At 39.1% G+C, this 15,648-nt stretch overlaps 1 long non-coding RNA gene across 1 annotated transcript in view; it reads right to left on the reverse strand.

Moving 5' to 3' along the window:
* LOC146503267 (uncharacterized) overlaps positions 1-15,648 on the reverse strand; it is a 131,373-nt gene that overhangs the window by 58,428 nt on the left and 57,297 nt on the right. The gene's annotated exons all lie outside the window — the stretch shown is intronic.

The raw sequence follows: 15,648 nt of genomic DNA on the forward strand, positions 1-15,648 counted from the left end.
GTCTCGCTCATGTCTGCGGTAGGCTCGCTTAGCATAGGGGGTCTAGCCTTAGGACTAGGGATGCAACGATACCAATTTTTTCAAACCGATACGATACCGATACTTGGATCTGAGTACTTGCCAATACAGAGTACAAAAAATGATACTTCTACCACACACACAAATGCAATGAATTGGAAGACAGGTTTTATTATATTCCCTGCCGATAAAAAATAAAATCTTAATAAAAATGACCACAAAAAAATTTCAAGTGAAAAATAAGCACTTCTGTTAAATTATTGCAGAGTCTCCACATTGTAATTTTACAAAATATCACTGAACTATTGGCACTGTCTCGAGCTTTCGGAATAATAAATAAACACTTCTGTTTGGAATAAAATAAATACAAATTAGGTTTGCGAATAAATTAAACTTTTAAATTATTGAAGAGTGTCCATATTGTAAACAAACAAACAAAATAATTATTATAAAATAAATAATAAATAAAATAATAATTGGCCCCCTAGTGGCCAATCTAAAAAAACTACAACAGAAATGACAAGCCACCCTCTGATTAATGCAATAAGTTAGTATCGGTTCATGGTATCGGTTAACTTTTACGAGTATGAGTACACACACATTTTACAGTATCGGCCCCGATACCCGATACCGGTATCGGTGCATCCCTACTTAGGACCCTTACTGGATACAGACGCCCCAGGCAGGAACCCACATTCAGAGATTAATAACACAAACAATATTATTACCATCATTTAAACTAATACAATAAGTTCTTAATCTGATGTTATAATTAACTTACCTATTGCAAAAAAAACCCCATAAAACTTACCTTTTGCAATGTGCAGGCGATGTCCAAAGCATGAAAGTCTGGCCCAGCTGTTGAGTGCGACGGCTTTCACAATGTTGGCCCCGTTGTCTGTCGTCACACACACTTGTTTTTCCTCCTGAAGAGTCCACGAGCTGAGGAACTCTTTTAAGACTCTGGCTATATTTTCCCCAGTATGGTCCTCGGGGAAAAAACCTGTTTCGAGGCACTTGTTTTGTAGCTTCCAGTCTTTGTCCATGTAATGTATTGTGAGGCTCATGTAGGGGTCTGATGTTCGGCTTGACCACATGTCCATGGTGGACGCAAAAAACTCCACCGAAGATAACGCATTCGACACCTCAGTACGGATCTCTTCATATAAAGCAGGCAAGGCGACTTGAGAGAAGTATTTCTTTGTGGGTAGCTTGTAGCATGGATCGAACGTTTCAAGCATCTTTTTGAAACCTTCTCTTTCCACACTCTGAATAGGCATCATATCCCTGGCTAAACAATGTGTCACTGCATTAGTTATTTACCCCCAGCGTTTGTTACTTTTGTCATAAGGCGAGCAGCTTTAAAGCTACGTCGATTGTTTGTTGAGTCATCTTCTTTGGTCTCACCACCTCGCTAGTTGAAGCGCACAACTCTTCACGTGCTTTAACAGCTTTCTTGTACTCCAAGAAGTGCTTCTGCCTTAAATGATAAAATAGGTTTGTAGTGTTTCCTCCCTTCGCCACGACGGCCCGCTTGCACGTTCTACAAAAAATTGTGCTTTGGTGGGTATCCGATGGACGAAAACCAAACCACATCCACACCACCGAAGTTGCACCGTTTTTACTGACCAATTCTGGTTCACCCGCTTCATTCAAAGATGTGCTTTCGTCCGCGTCATCCTCCATTGCCGCCATACTTTTTCTGCCATGTGCGTATGAAAACAAAGGCACTGCGCACGCGCATTTTGCCCACATTCCTATCGTTGCCGAACTTTATACCGGTATTACCGTGAACGGTATAATATGGCCCAGCCCTAATCGGATGACGATATAAAAACGTCTATTGTTTCATTTTACGCTATCGTTTGTTTCGTGGTGTCGCAAAATAAACTGTTTACAGCAATATTTTTTCATGGTTTTGATGTCACTGTAGTGGCTATATTAATTTCTTAAAGTTCTCTCTTTCTCTTATATTTAATATAACCACACTACGGACGGACAAGCGTCTGTTTTTATGCGTTGTCGTTAGCAACAACCACGGCAGAACCATCGCGTGTCCGCTTGTTTATTTTCCATAAACACCTTTCACAATAAAGCTCAAGATCCTGTTGAGACTTTTCAAAATAAACTGAATCACGTGAAAGAGTATTATTGACGGATGAGAAGTAAAAAAGAGCCGCCAGGTGCTAAAAAATAAACCTTAGACTCAAACGTTAGAACAGGCTTTTCCCCGCAGCACGCCGTGTAATAAATACTCACAAAGAAAACGGCGGCCGTTACAACTTATGTCTAAAAATGTATCGTTTCATGCATCGGTTAAAACACTCGACTCCAGCTACACGACGCCCAGCTGGAAACACTTCCCGCAAGTCGAGCTGCCCGAGATTCACAGAATTTACAGAAAATGTTACATTTTTGTGATTTATATCGTTATCGGACGATAGATGTCTTATATCGGGATATGAGATTTTGGTCATATCGCACAGCCCTACTTATGAGGCTGCCAGATTTGAACTTAGCAGACCTGCCCAAAGACTGATAGCTCTTATTCAGCAGCTATACACAGTATCCACTGTGCTGAAGATGCTGAAACAAGAAGTGATGAGATGAAGGATGCTGTTTTGTTCGTGAAAAGAAAAAGATTCCAATTCATAATTATTATCTTTGTTTAAATTTACTATTTACTACTTTTTTTACTAACTTCTGAAAAGAGAAAGAGAGAATAGACTGGATCAGAAAGAAATAACAACCTAAGAGTCCATCAAAGGAGAGGAAAGGGAGACATAATTTGTGATGTAGCACAGAAACATAGCCAGGTGTTGCTGCTGCTTCGCTCTGTAGAACTAGACCCTCTAGCACCTCCCTGCTATGTGTGTGTGTGTGTGTGTGTGTGTGTGTGTGTGTGTGTGTGTGCGCGCATTCAGGCTTCTTCTAGCTCTGCTCATTACACTCTTAATGGAACAGAGACATCTGCTACATCTCTATTTCCCTCTTTTTCTCTGCAACGCTCTCTGTGTTTCCTTCTAAGCCATTTCTCGCTACCTTTCCACCCCTCCCTAGAAACTTATGAGGGAATAGTGTAAAGATAGAAGGTGAGTGGGAGTAGGAGGGAAGAAGAAGAAGGATGATGGTGCCAAGTGTCCAAGAGGGACACTGGTGAGAGGTGGAGAGGAAGGCAGGATACAGGAGGGAAGGATGGAGCGCGAGTAGAGGTGGAGACGAGCACAGGAGAAGTGCCAGCTCTCTGCCCCAGGCTGGGTAATAATGATGCTAATGAGTTAGATCAACACAAGGTTTGAGTGCCACAGATTAGGAGATTTTCTGGCCCGCGCTGCTACACTGTAAAAAATGGCACAATCATGTGGTGAGATTTTCCCCAGCCTCTGAAATACTTCAGCTTATGTCTTTTTTCCTTTTCTTTCCAAGTTAAAAAAGAAAACGAACTATTACTCTATTAAACAAATGCAATCTTATTTCACGGCACAATACACAGATGCATAATGTAGCATATATCTTTGTTGAATCTTGAATAAAATAATATTAGCACTGGGCAGTTCCTGTGTACTAAAGCAAAACAAAAGAATGAAAACCTTCAGTCTTGTGTAAAAACAAAACACCAACCCCAAAGCTGTAAGGCCAGCATCAATAAGCTCCGGCCCTACAGATATGAGACACTCTGTTTTTAAATACAACACGTCTCCTTGTCCAGATGTGCTGGCCAGAATAAAACTGCAGCTAGAATTCACTTTTTATATCCACCCAATCAAACGTGTCGGACTTTAACAATGAGTTGTCATTGAACATGTTCTAAAAAATTCTGAAGTGCAGTTTGTTGAAACACAACAATGCATCCAATTTCAGCCCGTTCTCACTCCCGAGGCGTAACATGCTGACGTTTTGTCACGTCCCGCGGCGTTCCTGAGGAACGCAAAAGGAGACCTTCGGCGTTCTTATGGTACGTGGCGGGTTATGGCCGAAATCCAGTGCAATGACGCTCCCGCGGTAATAGACGTTCCAGCCCTGTATTCCAGCCCTAAACCTAACCTTATCCCTAGCCCTAACCATAACCTTTTTCCTGAGCTTAACCAGGACTTTAATGATGTTAAATAGCGTGTTTCTAAGCGATTTGAAGAAAAAGAGCGAACATGTGTAGATTGAGTCCATATGATTCTCATATTTCCTCATTTTTCCGAGGTCGTCATTTAGGAACGTGGTGGGTAGCTGAAAACGTAATATGTTGACGATTTGTCACCTAGCGTGAAACGTTACGCTTTGGGAGTGAGAACGTGTTGCCAATTTAGTCACAGTATTACTCTGTGGCCACGTCAATGACTGCGCCAGCCAGGCTTGACAAACTTTGACAGATTGCAGCCCCAGTGCAGGAACTTTTAAGGGAAACAGTTTTTACTGTTTCTGCTTTCTGTGACAACTCTTTTCTTTAAAGGTGACTTTTTCACCCCCCCATTGTAATAAAATGAGACACGTCCATATGTGAAAGGCATGTTTGCATTTCTGTGTGTTGCCTGTTGTATGCAGATCTCACTGTTCATCTTCTAACTTTATGCTTTATATTTTAAATATTGGAGTGGAGCTGGTATTTCGCAGCACTGCACACCTTCAAACCATTAAACTGATTTAACCTAAATGAAGGGAAGAGTAACACATATAGGACAGTACATTGGTGTATCCGTCACCAGTGCTTCTACAGCGAGATGTAGAAGGAAAAAAAACCCTAAACTTATGAAACATTTATAATCAGATTTATCCAGAACAGCAGATTTCCTGAAGTCACGGTACTTCAGCGTGTAGCTAAGGAAGCATAAAGGGAGTAACATTTTGCAGTTGCAAGTAATTTCAAATGAAATGTTTCTAACAGCTCAACAAATATCAGCAAACACACAAAGTTATTGTGAAGTGTGTTGCACAATCTGCCCGCTAAAGGAGCAGCTGCTGTATCTGGAGGGAGAAGAATGTGAAATAATTTCACTCAGACACGGAGAAAGATGTAAGAGAAACAGAAAACAAGCAAAGGACCAATCGTTTAATGAATACGTTTAAATGTTTCCATGAAATGTCCTGATTGTTCTTTGATTTGAACCTGATGTTCTGCTCAAGTTGCTATTTTTTTTATGGTGAAATATGTTGCAACATTAATTGAAACATACTAACTTCCTGTTATTCAAAGGTTGCATGACAATACAGCTTCAAGCAGTTTAGTGCAGGTTAGGCTAGTTCGTTTTGTTGTGGAAGTTTCCATTTAATGAAGGCTGCAGACAAACGGTGAGCGATAGCTATAGATAGATATAATTTTATTTCGAACATGCAAATATAATTGAAATAACAGAAAAAAACCATAAAAAGTTTTCATGTATATATCTATGTCTACAGAATGCGTGTGCTCGAAAAGGAGTAGGATGAACACTTTTACACTTTTCTTGTTCCTACCCCTTTATTTCTAATCTCATTGCTTACAAATAGTGATGTGTCGAAGCGTCGAATCGTGTGTCGGGTAATCTCGGGGGCATTTCTGTGAAGCACGTATCGAGGCTTGCTTTGATTACGTAGCAGTGACGTTCGAGGCCTCGCGGGCAGTCCGTACCACGTGACTGATTCAGGGACTGGTTCACCGGTTCGCGCCAGATTCGAAATAAAATGGGCAGAAAAACACAGCTGATTTCCCATCACACTGTGTTGTGGAATTTGGATTACGCACGTGTTACATAGTTACTTGAGCATTTCTTCTTCGTAAAAGAAATAAGTATGATTACACAGGTACTAGCGGGTTTTGATTATCGATTAAAATCGATTCTAGCTTGGATAACGTGATATCGATTCATTAAAATCCTGAATCGATTTTTAATATAAATATTACTACATTTCAACCACCACCAAACAGCTAAAACAGTAAATGAGAGCAGGAACACCGATTCTGCACAAAGACGTAAACACAAAGCGCTGACGCATCAGAATCAGTGAGATGTCGCCTTTCTCACCAGACAGCGTGGACACGGTCGGGGCTGAAAGCCGACAGCTCACTGATTCTAATCTAAGGCATCTGCTGTGATGCTTACACATTAGATAAAGTCTCGAACGTGTCAGCTTTCTTTATATAGTTATAAAAATATGCAAATGTACTGATCTATGATCTGAATTATACTATTGACTGACTGTCTGAGGCTAACAGTTACACAATCATACCAAAACTCTGTCCTGATAGTTTCCACTTTCTCTTTTGTATCACACATACTGAGACAATATTCGGGATAAATAACCAAGAAAACAATTTATTTATTCAGTTTAGAGGTTTACACATCATTATAATCACAGAGCCTTCACTTGAATTGTCCACTTGATGGCGCAGTAGAGCAAATGAATCATCACAATGCTTCGAACCATGAGTCGACCAATTGGGTGGAAAGCTTCAGTTCATCATAAGGCTTCATCTCACCATCACTACTTACAAATCCATATCCATTATTCAACATTATTTGATCATATATGGTTAACTATGCACAAGTCTAACACATGAACATACACAAATAAAACCATTTTCAGCACGTAAACCAGAACAACAACAAACTACATTTTTACATAAACTAATCACGCTGTCTATAACAGCTGCTTAATCTCTGAGCTTATTTTCTATCTATGTGACAAACACCTTAATAAACACTTATGGTTGGGTTACTCAGGGCTTGATCTATAAAACATGAGGACACAATGAGACGACTCAGTCACTGAGAGGAAGATTTCATATATTCATGCAATTTATTATTTTTGAACAATCGTGTGAATTTTTGTATTGATGTACTTGTCTTGATTTCATCTGTACAGGTGTTCCCCTGCAGTACACTGACTTCATTTATTGAGGTTATATTTATTGGGTTTTTATTTCCTGATGTTCGTATGTGTCCTACGTGTTTCAGTCGCCAATTCTGAATTATAACTAACATTAAGAACATGTTTAAGGAGGAGAGAGAGCAAATAAACCCGATTAACAGCTATCTTTGGGTTTTTGTTAAATAATCAGTGTGACCTGCGTATAAACGCATAAACTTTATTAAAAGAGATAACGCTGGTGTTTCGGTAATGTAGTAACTGCTTGGTTTAACTGTACAAAGGTTGTTTGACACTATGAAATGCATACAGACTTCATGATGTTTGTCTAATATTTTTATTGTGAATATTAATCATGAGGGTAAACGGTCAGCATATCCACGATATCTTCAGCTCTCTGAGTTAACACAGAGTTAAAATACTATATTTACTTATGTTGTAAATATGTTATTTACAACATAACATATTTATGTTACTTATGTTGTGCAGAAAAATGCTCCAACATTGCGGTATATCGAGCACCGGCTGCCCAGTTAAACTGTGACTATCACCAGGTAACATGGGCGTGTTTCTTGAATTAGCAGCAGGTGTTAAACAGCTGACCGGTCAGGAGGATGCAGGTAAACTGAGGGCCTGTTGAGCTGATTGCTGGTGTCGTGAGAAAAGTGTCAGCTCGTTCTTTATGCTACAGAAGCACAGAGACACAAGACCAGGCGGAAAGATACGATCGTTCGGTGAAAACGAGAATCTGCGAATGCAACATGTGGAACACGGAGAGTGGAATATGCAAACAAACTGGTTACACTCTGTCAGCTGACTGTTAGCAGAGCGAGTGACATCTGTGAAAACATCTGAGCACTTTTGCAAACATGTTCTATGTTGACAACCTGACCAGACGTGAAGATTACGCCACGACATTCGCAGCTAAAACACTATTAAAAGAGTAGTCGGTGTCAGAAAAACGGGGTGTTTTAAAACTTTACGCCACCACCATTGCTGCCGGTGATTTGAAATGCATTCTGGGATACCTGGCTGCCCCAAGTCCACACAAGTGATCAATTATCTAGGATCGACCTGTCTTGACTTATTTTGCACGGCAACCAATCAAATGTTAGAGAAGCTGCAGTGGCAGCGTAAACCCCGCCCCCTTAGTTTGATGGGCGAGGCTGACAGATAAAATGATTTAAGGTGAGATATGAAGGGGACAATAGTGCCAAAATGAATGAAATAAATACATCATTAAATAATTAATTAAAGCTGTCAAAAATTATTTAAATGTGTTAATAATTAAATATGTTAATAATGAATTAAATGTGTTAATAATTAATTAATTAAATGTGTTAATGTTAATTAAATATTTATTTAATTAATTCATTATGTCAGTCCTGGCGTTCCATACCAGGCATCCATGAAAACACAATTTATTAAATTTTACAGCGTTAGCAGTTCGCAGGAAGTTGGTTCGTTGTTTCCATCTATATATGATACACCATGTTCTGCTATGTGGTGGCTAGCTACACAGCTATGTTAGCATAATATATATGCTAACATAGCTGTGTATATATATATATATATATATATATATATATATAATTTTTTTTTTTTTTTTTTTTTTTTTTTTGTCAGGTAGCTTATAAAGTTACTGCAGGTTTTTTTCAAAAAAAACATTTCAGCTAAAAACAAAGGCAATAGCAGCTTTTCCTGTTTTTGGGTGTGCAGTGAAGGCATCGTGTTCCCAGTAATTTTGTTCCCAGCTGATATATATATATATATATATATATATATATATATATATATATATATATATATATATATATATATATTATATATTATATATATATATATATTATATTATATATAATATATATATATATTATATTATATATAATATATATATATATATATTATATTATATAATATATAATGTATATATATATATATATATATATATATATATATATATATATATATATATTATATATGTTATGTTATATATATATTATATATGTTATGTTATATATATGTTATATATATATATATAGCTGGATAATATAGACACAGTGAAGCTGGAGGATGAACGCTAACTTTTTCCCACTCGATAAAGGTTAACGTGAGGGTTCCCGATGGTTAGGGACAAATGCAATCGCATGGCAGGATGCTATAAACGGAACAACTGAGATTGACCATGAACATAACACGGTCGCTGCCGTGGGCGACCGTGGCTCAGGGGGTTGGGAAGTGTATCTGTAACCGGAAGGTCACCGGTTCGATCCCGGGCCTCTCTGTCCTGGTCGTTGTGTCCTTGGGCAAGACACTTCACCTACCGCCTACTGGTGTTGGCCAGAGAGGCCGATGACGCGATATGGCAGCCTCGCTTCTGTCAGTCTGCCCCAGGGCAGCTGTGGCTACAACCGTAGCTGCCTCCACCAGTGTGTGAGTGCGAGAGTGAATGAATAGTGGAATTGTAAAGCGCTTTGGGTGCCTTGAAAAGTGCTATATAAATCGAATCCATTATTATTATTATTATTATTATTATTAAAAAGGCCTGGAGCTGGATAAGGACAATTTTCTCCAGGACTTTTAACGAAAAGGGCAATTTAGAAATTGGTCTATAGGTTCCACCACAGCATGTTTAAAATCAGAGGGGACTGACCCAGACTGAAGACTGTTATTAACAAGCAAACATGTACTGACTGAGTCAAAAACATCTTTCAGTAAGCTAGGTGGAATAATAGCCAAATAATAGCCATTTTGAGGGCTTCAAGTTACTGACTACTTCATTAAGTAATGCAAGGGACACTCAAAGTGATCAAAGACGGCTGAAGTTGGAGTATAAATACATGGGTCAAAAATGGGAGGGATGATTGAGACCTAATGTCTACAATTTTATTAATGAAGAATTTCATTAGATTCTCAGATGTTATGTTCGCTGCTATATGAGAATCACTAGTGGGAGGATTAAGAACAGAATTTATAATACCAAATAAAATACGATGTTTATAATTGTCGTTGTTTATAAATGCAACCTTAGAAAAATGTCTTGATGCATGTTCAATCATCCACGTCAGTAAATCTCCAAAAGTTGATTCTGTTCATCTGGACGTAGCGTTTGTGGGAGAAACGTTTCGTCACTCATCCAGGTGACTTCTTCAGTCTCAGCTGATTGCAGGTTTCCCCGATGGGGATGAGTTACGAAACGTTTCTCCCACAAAACGCTACGTCCAGATGAACAGAATCAACTTTTGGAAACCTTAGAAAATGTTTTTGTTTTTGCTGCTCTTACTGCTTTCTGTTAGCTTGACAAGGGTTCTCTAAGTATCTCAAATGAAACTTGGAGTCGGTCCCTTTTCCACTTTCGTTCCGCTTTTCTACATGCCTGTCTGTATTTTCTGGTATCATTATTCAACCACGGTTGGGTTTTTGGTTTTAGATACCTGGTGGTGAACGGAGTAATGGAGTCAAGTATTTCTAGACAAGCTGAGTTAAATCGGGAAAGTGGTCAAGTCGGAGGACCAATTAGCAGGTAATGCATGATTTAGATTTTTATAGGAGCAGGTGAATCGAAGTGCTGTATATAAATTGATCGTAGGAGATCGGAGTTTGTCACCAGGGCCGCACACAGGCGCCATATCAGTCCAAAGATAAGAAGTGTTGAGCTTAATAGCTTTTACTGTAATATTACAAAAGTCGTGTGTGTGTATATATACATCCATTTCTGATTTTAGTAATGTGAATATATCAGCCAAATACTTATATGATGGCATAGTGCTGAGAGATCATTTTTACTGGGCCTGTCATCACCGTTGGCAGGTTACCAGAGTAGCTCCAAAAAGCTCTCTGGCTGTGGCTCGGTGCTGATGTTTCTTCCACTCGAGTGGATATTTCCCCATTTATGCACACTGTGTGAATTGCGTTTCCACCTGGTTGGCACTGGCTGAATTCTGATTGTCCTCCAGGTTTATCCTGACATATTTAATCCTATTTTCATCTCTGTGGACTATGTGAGCTCTTATACAGAAGATACAGAGTAGCAGATTGCATGTTAATGCCTAATGTAAATGGATGGAAGCTGGTAAATATTGTGGAGGTTGTGGCAGATTTGTATTAAAAAGGCAACAGTCTGAGATCTAGTGACGGGAAACAGAATGGACTGAAAGGTGCAAAGAAGAAGACTAAAAGGAATTGGGGGGGGAAAATAGCAGAAATTGAGGAGCAAAAAGGAGGAAATTTCAGGTTGGACGAATGGAAAAGGGATGGAAATATGAGACCTGGGGGAAGGAGATGGAGAAACAGGCTCAGCGAACAGGTGCTGGATGGACAGATAGAGAGATAAAGGGAAAGAAGGAGTCATCAGGGGAGATGAGAGTGACAGGAAAGGATGAAGCTGGAAAGAGAGAGAGATGGTTAAATAAATGAAAATGGGAGGGAACCCTGAGAGAGAGAGAGACAAACTTAGAATGAAAATGAGTGGGCTGACAGACAGCAGTACAACAGCAGGAAAAGAGAATATAAAGGGAGAAACGAGAGCATTATAGCTCTATGTTTTATATAATGTTGTTTTTCATTCATGTAGACATTATGAATATGCATGTGCATGTATATTTAGATATATCCATCAGAATCAAAGTCAAAATGTAAATACTGTAAGAATGTCTCTTTTTGTAGAAAAATACAGAGACGGGCACAAAATATGAGATGCACTTAAAAATTCATTAGGTTTCTCGTTGGTCATGCAATTCAATTATATCTTGTATTGGTTTACCATCTGTGCTGCTCTGATTTTAAATGGCTAATAAACTGGGTGGAAGGATCTCTGCACACACTATTAAAGAGAGAGGTCATATCCATTTTAGAGATTTTCTCAGGCAGTGTGGGTAAAACTTCTTGCAGAAACAGATAAAAACCATTTTAAATGGCTCTGATGCTCTAACAGGTCCTTTTAATCTCCTTTGGGTCAACTTGTAGTTTGAATCTGAGCCATTAGATGAATAAGTACAGACACAAAGAAGGGTTTATGTTCTAAAATACACTCTTTATTTAGTAAATTCAGCTACTTTGTTACAACTACAGCAGGACTGACACCTCTTACAGAATGACTTACACTAACTACTGTCTTCATTTTCTTAGCTTCATAGATCTTCCTGCTCAGAGCAGCAGATGCATAATGACTTTGACATTGTATTGTGTAGTTTGTGTAGACGGTACATAACAGGAATGCTTAGAGGGATGATGTATGTAAAAACTTAAAGCCGATAGATAACACTCGTGAATCTGTATTCTACTACAAAACAGACTGTGATGAGAGTCTGTTGAAGTAAATGACTCCCACTGGATTTTACACCTAAGTTTATGCATGATAACAATATGTGAGGCTTCAGTTCACTTTCATTGCAAAACATCCAAGATAAGATAAGATGGGATAACCTCTATTAGTCCCACACGTGGGAAATTTGTGTTGTTATTAAGTTACAGTAGCAAAAATTAAGAGAAAACACTTGAATAGGATAAGATAATAAGGATAAGAATGAGCTACTGTACACAGTAGAATAGAATAAAATACTATATACAACAGAATTAATGAATGGATGATTAATCCTTAATGAATATCTTAGAAAACAGTAAAAGTGCTGTATTTTATAACTATGGATAAACACTGTCCTCACTGCTAGATTGAGAAATATATTTATTTAAAATGTTTTCATCAACATCTAAAAAATATTTATTTATTCCCACATCTTAAATGATACCATCTTATTTTATTGAATATATCCACTATGCACCAGTACTGGGTCAACACACGACTCTGCTTTTGCTCCAATATAACACGATGTCGACCAGGAAGCAACATACTGGCCAATCAAAGTGCAAACACACACTCCCGGTGGATTTTATTATATCTGTGCTGCACATCTCATGCTGTTGTTGGCTGGACAATCACTTTATGATGAGGACACATACACGAACTCATACACTTGATTTTGTTTCAGATTTATCCCACACATAACATATCTTAGGCTTAATACTTCTGTGAGCGTTGTCTGTTTTAAAAGGTTTAAAAGTTTTCGTCCTCACTGACTGATAAAACTGCATATTTGGTCAGTAACACAATATTTCCGTGGAGTCTCAAATCTTGCAGCAGGTTGTGGTGGATCTGTTTCCATGTGTTTCCTGACTTCAGATTTAACTGATGCGTTTAATAACATGATTGTGTTGCTCTCCTCTGATATTGCTCACGGGTCTATCCTGGGACCTTCTTTATTAAATCACTGTGTAACCTGAGAGACATTTGATTTTGCCCAGCTTGGAAAACAATCTTTTTTTCTTCTTCCTCTGACTTCCTGTTTCAGACTGAGTTGAAAATCCTAAATGTTAATTAGCTGTCGTGGTTCTGAGTCTCAATGTTTATGTTTTTGATTATTAATATTCTTTGTTTTGGTTAAATTCTTGTTATATCTTTTGGGTTTTTCTTTGGTTTTGCCTCGATGTCTGCCCGACGTGTTTCATGCCCCTTGTTTCCTGTCTAGCGTCTCCTGTGTCTCCCTTTGACAAGTCTGTGTCTCTGTGCCTGTTTCCTGTTTTACTTTGATAGTCTAGTGTCTAGTGTCCCCCCCGGTCTCATTACGTCTGATTAGTCCCAGCTGTGCTTCCCTCCTGCTTTCCATTCCCTCGTTGCTCCCTGGTGTATTTAAGCCCTGTGTTTCGTGTCATGCCGTCACCGTGCTGTGTTTCTTCTTTCGTGTTCCTGACTGAATTCTAGTTCTCAGTTCCTGGTTTGTGTTTCTTATTTTCTTGCTTCCAGTTTAGTTTCTCGTTTTCATGTTCGAGGTTTTGTTTTGTGAGTTTATTTCTCATGCAGTTTTCTCCAGCAATAAAACTTTCGTTAATCATTGTGTCTGCGTTTGGGTCCTACGTCCTGCCTGCCGCAGCACACACCTCGACACTAACATGCAGTTCACTGTGAACAGCTGATCACTCACTGTCATTAGATCACTGTTGTGCTGTGTTATACTTTTTAATGCAAAAGGTCAAGTTGTAAAGTCAAATATACTTCCAAGGCGACGGTGGTCCCAGCAAATTACCCCCAAAATATGTCCATATAACCCTAACAGTGCTGTCCTGTTCATATTTATTTATTGTTTTTCATTTAGCTGATGTATATGAAACAACCTATACAACTTGACTTATGCAAAATTCTTTACAAAACAAAATGTGACTTCCTGTAGATGCCACGGGAGAAGTTAAAGGGAAACAGGAAGCTACAGACGGAGCGAGTCGATGGTCTTATCTGCCCTTGAAACAGCGACCACCAGCTAATAACGCACACAGACACCAGAGAGGTCGGTGAGAAAGCCTACTGCTGGCATTACAGCTGTGCATAGAGTCGTGTGCAAACATGCACACACTGGCAGCTGCTGTATTAAAGTGATGCTGCCGTGTGTGTGCAAAGTGGGTGCTCGAGATAAAATATTGACACAAGAAATGAGGTGAGATGGTGTTATGATAAATTTGACGGACAGAAAGATAAAAGGCAGAAGACAAGACAGAGAAACGGAGATAAAGTAGGATGGAAGCGAAAGACAGCAGATGATTAAACACAAAGACAAGCAGAGAGAGAGACAATCATCAGTCATCGTCTACGACTAATCACATGTCCGTCTTTTAGAGTGCGCTGAGATTAATTAAATAAATCAAGTTAAGATCCCACAATAGGTTTGGATGGAAAGGTCATAGCTACAGTTTCAAATTACCATCTGAGCTGAATGTGTGCTAGATAGTAGATCTGTGCCTACAGAGAGAATGGATGGATGACATGACAACATGTAAAATGAACTCTGCTGTTTGACATTTCCAAAACAGACCTCGATGCCCGGGGGCCTGAAGCAGCCGGCCAAAGGGTTCAAACTGGCCCGCGGGACAACTCTGCAGAAAGCAAATACTGCAAAAAAGGAAGGCGTAAAGTTTAGGCTTCTCAACGTGTTTGAAACCAAGACGCTCTTTGTTGTTGGGAATGGATCATGTCATAAGAATCTGAATGATAATTGTATGTCTGTCATAAGTTTAGTGGATGGGGACCAAACGCAGACTCAGGCAGACAGAATTCAACTAAGAGTGAGCTGCTTATGCAGGCTGTTGGTCGGCAAACACAAAGCCTGGGAAACACTGTCTGTTCACCTCACCCAGGACCACAGCAAGGTGAACAGACAAAGGACGCGGGGAGACAGATGCTAAATATACACAAAGAGGGGCAATGGTGGAAGATGAGACAGCTGGGCCGAATGAGACGACTAAATCGTAGAAAACAAGACGAGGGGAGCAAATTGAAAAGCAAAACACAAGCAACTAAAAATAAATCAGGAAATGAGATATTTAAAAATGGGGAAATGCAGATGCACGAATGAACTAAACTTTAAAGCAACTAAGAACAAAACTGAATACACTAAAGAAGAATTCAGACAAATTTATAATATATACAACATTTAAATAAAGAAAACTTACATCCAAAATACTCACAATCGTTGGGTCAGTCAACCCGGGACCGTGACAACGTCAGTGAGAAGGAAACTAAAACTAACAATGTTTAACTGCCAAGACTTTGAATCTCTGCCAGTAAAGACAATGTGTCTGGATTTAAGTACCAGTAGCGTTTGACTCCACGGAGCAGGGCCAATATACGCAAAACTGAAAGGCTGATGTCAAAAGGACTCTGCAGAGGTCTCATGGTGCTTCTGCCTGCACTTACACAAACATTAGGCCAGAGAAACACCGCCTGTGCCCACCTCACTCACCTTTGCA

The sequence above is a fragment of the Neolamprologus multifasciatus genome, chromosome 14, assembly GCF_963576455.1.
Source record: "Neolamprologus multifasciatus chromosome 14, fNeoMul1.2, whole genome shotgun sequence".
NCBI lineage: Eukaryota > Metazoa > Chordata > Actinopteri > Cichliformes > Cichlidae > Neolamprologus > Neolamprologus multifasciatus.